The following is a 9,299-nucleotide window of genomic DNA, read 5'->3' as shown; positions in this document are numbered from 1 at the left end:
AGAACACCAAACTTAAAATTTTTAGAAAACCAAGGTAAATTTTTGAAAATTAAAGAAAGATCAACAAGAAAACACCAAACTTAAAGTTTGGCACAAGATTAAATTAAGAAAAATTATTTTTTTTAAAAAAAAGATTTTAAAAAGAAGATGCCCAATTGCCAAGAACATAGGCCAACACTATAACCAACTGAGCTAAAAATGTAATATATTTTAAAGATGTATTATTTTTATGGATAAAAGTATAATTTCTGAAAGTTGATATTTTGAAAAAAGCACAAGAAAAACAAGAAAAGACACAAAACAAGAAAAACTCAAGATCAAACAAGAAAAATAAACAAGAACAACTTGAAGATCAATGAAGAACGAAGAACACAAGTTCGAAAATTTAGAGAAAAATATAAAATATGCAATTAACACCAAACAAGACACTAAACTCAGGAAAAAAATTAAAAATTGATAAAGAAAAATAATATTTTTGAAAAATTTTTAAAAAGGGATAATAGAAAATGCAAGTCTAGTGAAAAAAAGGATAAATTCTTCCTAATCTAAGCAACAAAATAAACCTTTAGTTGTTCAAACTCGAATATTCCCCGGCAACGGCGCCAAAAACTTGGTGCACGAATTTGCAATCCATACAACTAACCAGCAAGTGCACTGGGTCGTCCAAGTAATACCTTACGCGAGTAAGGGTCGATCCCATGGAGATTATTGGTTTGAAGCAAGCTATGTTTATTTTATTAATCTCAGTCAGGATACCAATAAGGTTATTTGGATTTAATTGTAAGAAGTAAAAGTATTTGGAATAAGGAATTGTTACTTTATTAATGGAGAATATGTTGGAGTTTTGGAGATGCGTTGTCCTCTGAATTTCTGCAATGTAATATTCAACTCAATTATTTGTAAAGTTCCATCCATGGCAAGCTGTATGTAGGGTGTCACCATTGTCAGTGGCTACTTCCCATCCTCTCATTGAAAACGGTCCAGATGCTCTGTCACAGCACGGCTAATCAGCTGTTGGTTCTCAATCATGTTGGAATAGGATCCATTGATCCTTTTGTGTTTGTCATCACGCCCAGCAATCGTGAGTTTGAAGCTCGTCACAGCCATTCAATCATTGAATCCTACTCGGAATACCACAGACAAGGTTTAGACTTTCCGGATCCTCAAGAGTGGCCGCCATCAGTTCTAGCTTATACCACAAGGATTCTGATTAAGGAAGCTAAGAGATGCTCATTCAATCTGATGTAGAACGGAGGTGTTTGTCAAGCACACGTTCATGGATTGAGGAAGGTGATGAGTGTCACGGATCATCACCTCCTTCACAATTAAGCGCAAATGAACATCTTAGATAGGAACACACACACGTTTGAATGAAATAGAAACAATTGCATTAATCCATTGAGACGCTGCAGAGCTCCTCACCCCCAACAATGGAGTTTAGAGACTCATGCCGTCAAAGTGTATAAATTTTAGATCTAAAAATGTCATAAGGTCCAAAGTTAATCTCTAAAAGTTGTTTAAATAGTAAACTAGTAACCTAGGTTTATAGAAAATGAGTAAACTATGATAGATGATGCCGAAATCCACATCTGGGGCCCACTTAGTGTGTGCTGGGGCTGAGACTTTAGCTTCTCACGTGCTTGGGGCTGTTTTGGGCGTTCAACGCCAGGTTGTAACCTATTTCTGGCGTTGAACTCCAGCTTGTAACCTGTTTCTGGCGCTGGACGCCAGACAGCAGCATGATACTCGCGTTGAACGCCAGTTTACGTTGTCTATATTCGCACAAAGTATGGACTATTATATATTTCTGGAAAGCCCTGGATGTCTACTTTCCAACGCGGTTGAGAGCGCACCAATTGGGCTCCTGTAGCTCCAAAAAATCTATTTCGAGTGCAGGGAGGTCAGAATCCAACAACATCAGCAGTCCTTTTTCAGCCTAACTCAGATTTTTGCTCAGCTCCCTCAATTTCAGCCAGAAAATACCTGAAATCACAGAAAAACACACAAACTCATAGTAAAGTCCAGAAATATGATTTTTGCCTAAAAACTAATAACATTCTACTAAAAACTAATTAAAACATACTAAAATCTACATGAAATTACCACCAGAAAGCGTATAAAATATCCGCTCATCAGGACCTCTCCATACCAGCTTGTGTATGGAAAAGCCAGTCATCTACCAGTGGAACTGGAACACAAGGCTTACTGGGAAGCCAGGTTCCTAAACCTTGATGCTAAGGTAGCTGGAGAGAAGAGATTACTCCAGTTGAATGAGCTAGAGGAGTTCAGACTCAATGCTTTTGAAAATGCTAAAATTTACAAGGAGAAAGCAAAAAGGTGGCATGATAGAAAGTTGTCATCTAGAGTCTTTGAGCTAGGACAGAAGGTTCTGCTATTTAACTCTAGGCTCAGATTGTTCCCTGGGAAACTGAAATCCCAGTGGAAGGGACCATATGTGATTACAAGTGTGTCACCATATGGATATGTAGAGCTTCAAGATATTGACTCTAACAAAAAGTTCATTATTAATGGGCAGAGAGTCAAATATTATCTTGAAGGCGATGTTGAGCAAGAATGCTGAAAGCTGAGACTAGATTAAAGCTCAGTAAAGTCCAGCTAAAGACAGTAAAGAAGCGCTTGTTGGGAGGCAACCCAGCCATCAGCATAAATTAGATGTTTATAACAATTATATGAGTCATCTTATTTTGTTATTCATGTAATAATTCAAAAAAATGAAGGTTCAGAACATAAAGCAGAGGAATCACAGAGAAAAAGAGCTCACTAGCGTAAAAACGCCAGTAACGATAGCATTCTGGGCGTTTAATGCCAGAATGAGCAACGTCCTGGGCGTTCCAAAAAATGCCCAGTGATAAAGGATTTTTGGCATTTAACGCCAGCCAGGGTACCTGGCTAGGCGTTAAACACCCAAATTGGCCAGCAGATAGGCGTTAAAGCCAGAATGGATACCATTCTGGGCGTTTAATGCCAGAACAGCAGGGGGAGGGGAATTTCGTTCCGAATTCATTTTTTTTCAAATTTTCTTGTTTTAATTCATAATTTTCTGCATAAAAACATTACGAATATTCATCTTTCAATCCCCATTTCAAAAATTATTAATTTTATAAATTTTTCTTAATTCCTTTTCAATTCTTTTTCAAAAACATTTTTAAATCTCATTTATCTTTCCAATCTCTTTCCAAATCTTTTTAAATCATCCATATTATCTTTTATTTTTTAGATGCATCAACAAAAATTTAGATTTTAATTCCTTATATCTTTTTCATATCTTTCAAATTTTTAAATCTATCTTTTTCATATCATGTTTATCTTTTATCAATCATATATTTTTATTTTTTTCTAAAATTTCGAACCCAGTCCCCCCTCCCTTTTGAAAGCATGTTCAGCCTCCCGCTTGAGCCATCTTTCGAATCCTTCTCTCCTTCTATTCCTTTTATTTCTTTTCTTTTGCTTGAGAACAAGCAAAGCTCTAAGTTTGGTGTATTTTTTTGTGATCATTGACCAAGATTATGGCCCCTAAAGGAAAACAAATCACTCTAAGAGGAAAGAAAGAAAATAATCCAAAACCACAATGGATACATGAGAGGTTCTGCACCAAAGAACATGCAGACCATTACTTCAAAATTGTGGGCAGAAGATCAGTCATCGCGGAAGTTAAATTCGATCTGAAAGAAGACGAATATCCGGAGATCCAAGAACGGATTCAAAAAAAGGCTGGGAAGTCCTAGCTGATCCTGAGGCACTTGTGGGAAGAAACATGGTCCACGAATTTTATGCAAATCTATGGCTGACAAATAAGCAAAGATCAGAGGGAACTGCCTTCCACACCTTTCGGACTATGGTCAGAGGGAAGATTATTTACTTCCACCTTGATAAAGTGAGAGAAGTCCTTAAACTTTCTCAACTACAAGATGATCCAGAATCCTTTAATAGGAGAATGGCTAAAGATAAAAAGTTAGATCAAGTTCTAGAGAATATATGCCTCCCTGGAACTAAGTGGATAACCAACACAAAAGGTGTCCCAAACCAACTGAAGAGAGGAGATCTCAGACCAGTTGCTAGGGGCTGGCTGGATTTCATTGGGCGTTCTATTCTTCCCACCAGTAACCACTCTGAAGTCACTGTCAAGAGGGCGGTGATGATTCACTATATTATGCTGGAAAAAGAGGTGGAGGTTCATCAGCTAATTCCTTATGAAATTTATACATTTGCACACAAGGAATCCACTAAAGCCAAGTTGGCTTACCCAAGCTTGATCAGTTTGTTATGTAAAGATGCTGGGGTGAAGATATGTGTAGATAAGTATATCCCAATTGAACGCCCAATCACCAAAAAGGTAATGGATGGACATCAAGTTCAAGACAACCTCAGCAAGAGGAGGGTGCATGAACTCCTTCCAGAAATTGCTCAATTTGACTATTGGGCCTGCTTAGAAGCATCTGTCACCAAGCTGCAAGAAGGTATAGATCAACTCAAAGAAGAGAAGCATAATCAGAACAATATGCTTTGCAAATTGCTCAAGGAACAAAAGCAGCAAGGGCTTGAGCTACAGGAGCTGAAGCGCCAGAGGCTATCCCTTGAAGCGCCAGGCGTCTCACAGATTGAAGGAGTACCTACCTCCCAAAATCAAGGTTGTTGAGTCCTAACGCTGTGATAACTTCTGTTATTAGGGACCTATATTAAGAATTGCATGAGCATTAGTATTAGGATTGCATGATCAATAGTATTAGAATTGCATGAGCATTAGTATTAATTTTTCTTTATCATTTTGGGTATAATTTAATTTTCTTATCATCATCAAACATGAATAAAATAGTAGATTTTTTTAGAAGAGCAAGGGTGCAAATATCTCGACTATATAATAAGAAAAATTCAAATTATTTATATCTGGTGGCATTGCTTTAGCTCTCTGAATGAATACATAAACAGTGCATAATTTTTTTACTGAAGTTTAAGTAATGTTTGGCTCTTGAAAGAAGGACGTAAACAGAGAAATGTTATTGATAATCTGAAAAATCATAAAATTGATTCTTGAAGCAAGAAAAAAAAAACAAATCAGAAAAGCCAATAACCCTTTAAACCAAAAGGCAAGGGTAAAAATGATCCAAGGCTTTGAGCATTAATGGATAGGAGGGCCCAAATGAATAAAATCCTGGCCTAAGCGGCTGAATCAAGCTGTCCCTAATCATGTGCTTGTGTCATGAAGGTCCAAGTGAGAAGCTTGAGATTGAGTGGTTAAAGTCGTGATCCAAAGCAAAAAGAGTGTACTTAAGAACTCTGGGCACCTCTAACTGGGGAGCAAAGCTGAGTCACAATCTGAAAAGGTTCACATAGTTAGGTGTCTGTGGCATTTATATATCTGGTGGTAATACTGGAAAACAAGATGCTTAGGGTCACGGCCAAGACTAAAAAAGTAGCTGTATTCAAGAATCAACATACTAAACTAGGAGAATCAGTAACAGTATCTGCATGCTGAGTTCTGAAAGAAGCCAATCATTCTGAGTATCAGGGGATAAAATGAGATGCCAAAACTATTTAGAAGCAAAAAGCTATAAGCCCCGCTCATCTAATTTGAATTTGAGCTTCATTGAAGACTCTGAGACTTTATTGCACCACGATATTCTTTTCATCCTATTTTATTTGTCTAGTTACTTGGGTACAAGCAACAGTTTAAGTTTGGTGTTGTGATGAACGGATATTTTATACGCTTTTTGGTAGTGTTTTCTTAGCATGTTTTATTCACTTTTTGTTATATTTTTATTAATTTTTATTCAAAAATCACATTTCTGGACTTCACTATGGGTTTGTGTGTTTTTCTGTAATTTCAGATATTTTCTGGCTAAAATTGAGAGACCTGAGCAAAAATCTGATTTAGAGGCTGAGAAAGGACTGCAGATGCTGTTGGATTCTGACCCTCCTGCACGTGAAGTGAATTTTTTGGAGCTACAGAAGCCCAATTGGCGCGCTCTTAATTGCATTGGAAAGTAGACATCTTGGCTTTCCAGTAATGTATAATAGTCCATACTTTTTCCGAGATTTGATGGCCTAAACTGGCGTTAAACACCAGCCAGAAACCCATTTCTGGCGTAAAACGCCAGAACTGGCACCAAAAATGGAGTTAAACGCCCAAATTGGCACCAAAGCTGGCGTTTAACTCGAAGAGTGGCCTGTGCAAGTGAAAGCTTCAGCGCTCAGCCTAAACACTCACCAAGTGGACCCCGAAAGTAGATTTCTGCACTATCTGCACTTAGGAACTCATTTTCTGTAAACCTAGGTTACTAGTTTAGTATAAAAGCTACTTTTAGAGATTTATTCAAGGACTTATGAAATTTTTACATTTCATATTCTATCTTTGATGGCATGAGTCTCTAAACCCCATAGGTGGGGGTGAGGAGCTCTCCTGTGTTTCAATGGATTAATGCAATTACTACTGTTTTCCATCCAATTATGTTTGCTTCTATTCTAAGATATTCACTCATACTTTAATGTGATGAATGTGATGATTCGTGACACTCATCATCATTCTCAAATCCATGAACGCGTGCTTGACAACCACTTCCGTTCTATCTGAGCTCAACGTAGTCATTGGACGGCAGCTTGAGTGCGTATCTCTTGGGCTCCTGATCCACGAGTTTGACTGCTTTTCTTGACAACAGAGCATTCGAATCCGTTAGATCATAACCTTCATGGTAAAGGCTGGAAACAATTGGCAGCATTCTTGAGATATGAAAAGTCTAAACCTTGTCTGTGGTATTCCGAGTAAGATCTGGGAAGGGATGACTGTGACGAGCTTTAAACTTGCGAATGTTAGGCGCAGTGACAGTGTGCAAAAGGATAAATGTATCCTATTCCGACACAAGTGAGAACTGACAGATGATTAGCCCTGTGGTGAGAACCGTAGCTGGACCATTTTCACTGAGAGGATGGATGGTAACCGTTGACAACACTGATCCACCAACACATAACTTGCCATAGAAGGAGCCATGCATGTTTGAAGAAGAAGACAGTAGGAAAACAGAAATTCAGAGGGCCGAGCATCTCCGAAATCCTAACCTGTTCTCCATTACTGAATAACAAGTATCATCTACTTCATGTTCTTTTAATATTTGCAAACAAAAATCCTTTTATTATTAAACTCCTGACTAAGAGTTATAGGATAACCATAGCTTGCTTCAAGCCAGCAATCTCCGTGAGATCGACCCTTACTCACGTAAGGTATTACTTGGACGACCCAGTGCACTTGCTGGTTAGGTGTGCGGAATTGCAAAAGTGTGATTGCAATTTCGTGCACCACCATTCATCTCTTTTTTTACACTCACTCATGCATTTTCTTTCTAATTCACACACATATGCATTCTTTATTTAGCATTATCATTATCATTATCATTATCATTTCTTTTTTTTTCTTTTTCTCTTTTTTTTCAAAAGTATATATGCCAAAATTTCTCTTTCTTTTATCACCAAAGAGGGATGCATATGTTTTGAGTAATAGATGCATAAGTGTTTACCCATTTTTCTAAATTTTCACAATGAATACCCATAATAAACTCATTACCAAAGTTTCTCCACAAATTCCCCCCACACTTGAGTAACACACACTTCTCAACCTAAGGTAATCAAAGATACAATTCATGGACAAAAATATTTTTTCACTTAGGGCAAATGATGTGCTTAATATTAGAACAAAAGGAGAATTAAAAGGCTCAAAAGTGGGTTACAAAGGTAAATGTAAGGGTTGGCCATATGGGTTCGCAAAAATGGCCTCAATCATACTAAATGCATTTAAAACATCAGATATAGGACATAAATATTCAAGCAAATCTAAGATCACAATCATAAAGAAGTATAGCACACAAGAATAAAATTTGTGGTTGAAAATGTGCAAACACACAATTGAAGCTCAAATCTCACTTGGTGTTTTGTTCTAGCTCTTTTCTATGTTTCATAAAAATACTTCAAGCAAGTTGAAAAATAAGTTTTCGAATTTAATCAATGGAATGCCCTAAAAGAGATTTCTTGAAAATTCCTTTGTTGTTTTCTACCAAACTTATTTCTTATTCAAGGCAACATGCAAACACTTACTGCTATAAAACTATAAGCAAACTTAGGTATATATATGTATATAAAAGCAAATTAAGAAAAGTGAAACACAATGAAATATTCACAACTATTTAAAAAAGACGTAATAACTAAGAACTAGAAATTAATGCAAAGTGTTCCGAAAGAAAGATTTACGCCCCAAAGTTGTGGATCCTCCCCCACACTTAAACATTGCATGGTCCTCCGTGCATGCACATAATCTGGGGGTGAAGAGATGTGAGGCTCCGCCTTCAGCTGGTGGGCACTGGGGCTCGGGTTGCTGTAGAAAATAAATAAACAAGAATTGAGGAAGTGGTCTTAAAAATGTGATATGATAAAAGACAATGTGTTCATTCTAAGCGTGCATGGTTTAGAAAACACACATTGGTCGGGTAAAAATAGTAACCACATAATCAAAAGAAATAGTACGTGTTCCTCAATTAATTAGCCTAGGTTGCAAATAAAGAATAAGTAAGAGATAAGGCACAAACAAACATAGGTAACCGCAACTAAAGTGAATTGAATATATGAGATATTGGATATTGAAATTGTGCAAGTAAAAATATAAAATTGATATAGAAGCACAATAAACAATAACCAACCCAATAATGAAAAGAAAACTCCTTATTCATCTTGAAACATAGTGAAATAGCCACATGGTAAAGGTACTTGTTGCAAAAAGTGACAAGTTTGATAGGAATCAAGTTGATTCACTCAAACAAATGCAAAGCATTAATAAGAAACAAGTACCGGTCATGTGATGAATTTGATATAAAGGTCATGATAAACAAGTAATTCAATTCAATTCACTAAAGTAAAAGTGCACAATTCATGATTAAGTTACAACAAGGATATAGTCTAATGCATATGGGAGCTACAACATATGAATCAAACTCAAAATGTATTGAGGCAATTAAACAAAGACTTGATGCTTAGTGCACATATTCATAAAAAATTAAACCAAAATTTAAAACAAGAAGCAACCCAATCAACATCAAGCAAACACTTGCATCTTATTTAATTAACAAATAACTAAACCAAAACTAATATAATTACTAAAATAAAAATGAGAAGCAATAAAGACTAAGTAAAACAAGTAGAAAAACATGAAAAAAGCAAGAGAAGAGAGGGATGAAGAGGGTGGAAAGTGTGTTAGGGCTTAATTCAAAGAGCAACCAAAATTTTGCCCAAAACAACACTTG

The sequence above is a fragment of the Arachis duranensis genome, chromosome 3 (genome assembly GCF_000817695.3).
Source record: "Arachis duranensis cultivar V14167 chromosome 3, aradu.V14167.gnm2.J7QH, whole genome shotgun sequence".
Lineage (NCBI taxonomy): Eukaryota > Viridiplantae > Streptophyta > Magnoliopsida > Fabales > Fabaceae > Arachis > Arachis duranensis.
This window is presented reverse-complemented; position numbering follows the sequence as displayed.